The sequence below is a fragment of the Haemaphysalis longicornis genome, unplaced genomic scaffold, assembly GCF_048455015.1.
Source record: "Haemaphysalis longicornis isolate Haplotype H1 unplaced genomic scaffold, Haemaphysalis longicornis Haplotype H1 scaffold_6, whole genome shotgun sequence".
Lineage (NCBI taxonomy): Eukaryota > Metazoa > Arthropoda > Arachnida > Ixodida > Ixodidae > Haemaphysalis > Haemaphysalis longicornis.
Genome location: NW_027526407.1, coordinates 111,874,938 through 111,878,533, shown reverse-complemented (window position 1 = coordinate 111,878,533; position 3,596 = coordinate 111,874,938). Strand labels below are relative to the sequence as shown.

The following is a 3,596-nucleotide window of genomic DNA, read 5'->3' as shown; positions in this document are numbered from 1 at the left end:
GAAACAAGGCAATGCCCTTTCAAATATTCCGCCTCATTCACCGTCGACCCCGTTTGCTAAGCACGAGCCGCTCGGCGCCAACATCCCCGCCCATACAAGTGTGTCGCTAGCGCTGACAGCCCCACTCGTTATCGTTGTTTTCGGGTTCATTACGTCAAAAGCACACTCGCTCTGCATATATTCATTTGCGAATTTGGTCGCACGCCTTGTAAAACCACGGCAGTATAAACATGGTCCCTGGCAATATTTCGCGACCAATTTTCCTAAGACGACTCCCAACGCTAGATGACGCCAGTGACGCTGTTCTAGAAGGAAATCTGTAAGGTTATTTATTTGAAGCCGACTTCGCAGTTCATAAATAATAATTTTAGGTATGAAGTCGTGTGAGAGCAACAGTGAACATAGCTGCGTGTAAATAGTGCTAAACAGTTTGGAAAGCTGTAAGTGAAAAATTGAGTTAAAATCCACATTAACTGACACGTAGTGGGGCGTTCTTCGTTGTTGGTATATATAGGATTTGAAAAGCGTTGCTCTTGCCCAGACGAGCCTCGGTGGTCCGGGGTGCGGGCTTCAAACCCGTAGCTGATTGACGTCAGAGTGGTTCGATTCCACCTTCTGGGCGGGATTCTCGACTTCGATGCGGGGCTTTCCACACGTACTCGTTGTTTCATTTTGGTCTTTCGCTCGAGCGATGCCCTGACCTCCCCTGGAGAGTTCTGCATGCTGTATGTGATTGACCTATTAAATGTTATCACTTGCTTTATAGATTAGACGTTCTGGCAAAAAAATGTTTTGCTGCCGTTTTTTCGACAGCATGACATCAGAGAAGGACTTAGCGCGTTGGGAAAAGGCGACATCGGGAAAGGTGCAGTAGCGATAACCTTTTTCGACGCGTCAAGGAGGGCGGTCTTGGGTTGTCGCACTTGTTTGTCCGCCAGTTGGTGAATAGGTTCATTTTTCTTCGCGATACAAGCGATTCTTTTTTGCGAACAGTTTGCCAGGTGCGGCTCTCTCAAGCACTGCCGGAATTTGTCGTATCCAGTTTGCACATACAGGCTAGGATTTCAGGATATTTTAAAGAAGTTGTCATGTCACTCAAGTTTCTGTCAACTCGTTTTTCGATGGAATATTTGAGTACAGTGTCACGTACAAAATTATATAAAGATGTTTGCGACAGTCTGTTCCCGATACCGCGATATAGAGAACTGTAGAAAAAAGGCCCAGGACAGGATGTACTGAAAAGAGTTAAGCGTATGGCTGTAAAACCGGGGGTGAAGTCCTTTTTTTTTCAGACTTCATTCGGGTACACTTACTGTGCAAACATGGTTAAAAGAAAAGGGGTTAGATACACCGTGGGGTACTGACTGTACAATTTGTAAACAACCGGATAACATAGACCACGTTTTTATACACTGCTGGATGGCGGTTCACTTTTGGGATGTTATGCAGCCATCTTTACACAAAGACTTCCCACTTACCCCGCATTACGGTATACGGTATTTACCCACAGAGAATAACGAAGGAGTCCCCTACGATTTATTAATGCTCCTGGGCCTTCACAGCATATGGAGGGCGCGCAAGGCGTGGCTCCATGGCGACGTGGATGCCCGACCGGCCCGGCAGTTTCTGCGGGAGAGTGTCACGCAGTTCGTGGAGGGGCTGAGAGTCCAGCAGCCAGTACCAGATTGGTTGGATTTTCTAGAGCCGTTAATTTCTCTAAAGTGATGTTTAATGACAAAGCCTAGCCGGAGGCACGGCTGATATGTTACTGTCGGTGTGTGTTGTACCAAATGCAGTGTGGTTATTTTTGTGTTGTAAGTGTGTGTTGAAGACTGCTAATAAAGAAAAAAAAAGTCACCGAGGAAAAAAAAAAGACATCAGCCGAGCCGGCGGAAGCATTAGCTCCGGTGGGCGATATGGGTAAGAGCCATAAACGTTGTGGGAAAATTAGGATACACTACTGGTTTGCTTTAACCACTCATACTATTCTCCTTAAAAACTGCTAGAGAACCCGACTGTTCGGCCTCAATAGCCCCGAGGTAAGCATTTCGTGCTTTACCCCAAACTTCCCGGGTTCAAAACTCTGAAATGCTAACCGCCTGCATTTAAGGAGCCGTTTTAGGGGCCAAGGCCCTTAGGGGCTCGGGCTTTCGGCTTCTTATGCCGTCGTATTCTCATGTTGTCCCAGTGGTAAAACACCTGGAAGCTGCTCCTGTCACAGGCGCCCAAACAGAGCGCGGCGTGTGGCGCGCTGATTGGGCGCCAGTAGATGCACTGAATAATGTTTGAATAATCTTTGGATACACTGATCGACAGCACGCTTCGCACGCCCCCAGGTATCACATTAGTGGAGATGGCCCACGATGTTTTTTTATCGTAAAATGTTTTAAGAGGTCAATTCTACGCATTTGTTTCGTCAATAAGATAGGTATGTTTTAGGTCGCTTTAGATGCTTGGCGCTGAATATCCACACGTTTAATTGACGTTCTGCATATTAGCGGAAATAAAGGACATTTAACCACCCCGGAACAAAATGTCACCTCCGGTGCCGCTGCATTCGCACTGCTGCGGTCCGAGTTGCTACGGCGGCGCCTAGTCGGAGCGAGGCTCGCCTTCCCTCCTTCTGACGCCCCCTTAGCAATCCGACTCGGCTCATCCCGTCAACGCTTGTTCGGGTTGCAAAGGGAATGTGCGGGGAGTGCGGGCTAGTTCAGGGCTGAGTCGGAGCAGAAGATGATGAACTCTCAAGCACAGCGACGAAATGCCGGTGCTAGTGCAAGGACAAAACGAGCGATACGCAGCCAAAGACCCCGCTAAAGCGAGCCGACCACTAAAACGGTTACTAAAACGTCGTAACTACAAAAACGGAGTGACGTAACGGGGGGATACACGTATGCAGGTAAACCTCGATGTAACAACGTTGACAAAAATTCGCAATTTTTTGTTACATCGAGCTTTTCGTTACATGCAGGTTTCAAGTTAAGGCTCGTGGGAGGAAAGTAGAAACGAAGCCAAATGCTAAACATCAGTGAAGGTGAACTCACTCTTCATGGATTCATTTCACAACAAAAAACTGCCTAAGTGGCACTTTCTGCCTTCGCACGAGCTAAGGCACTACACGGCGCTCCAAAGAAGCAATGTCACTTAAACCTTTTATTAACAAACTTAACTTAAGTAGCACATTTGCTTTCCGCACTTTTGGGCGCCTTAACCCGTTACAGTAACCAAACTTACGCTGAAAGGGTGACTTTTTTGCGAACTTGATGCTCTTTACCGCACTCAAGACTGTTCAGAAGGTGCTAAAGCTGGGATACTATACCAGGCGGTAACAGCCTTCTTTCCCACAAGCGGGTACTGCATTGAAACTTGCGCGCTTTTCTTGAAAAGACAGAACTTCTCGTTTTCTAGCAGCAGCACGCATCACCGACGAACCGATACCAAAGATAGCGCGACTACATGCCAACAGGATCAACTAGCACCTCAGTACTTAAGTCTTAAATTGAAACCGCACTTCATAGTGGAAACGCACGATAGTTTTGCGGTGGGCGCGAAATATAAAACGGGAAGGGTAGTTCCTCTTGCAAGCTGGTGTGGTG

The 3,596-nt window shown here is 47.3% G+C and overlaps 1 non-coding gene across 1 annotated transcript; it reads left to right on the top strand.

Moving 5' to 3' along the window:
* The first annotated feature begins 535 nt into the window (after positions 1-535).
* Positions 536-622, top strand: Trnastop-uca (transfer RNA opal suppressor (anticodon UCA)). Its single transcript has one exon. It is a non-coding gene; the product is annotated as a tRNA-Sec (tRNA).
* The last annotated feature ends 2,974 nt before the right edge of the window (positions 623-3,596 follow it).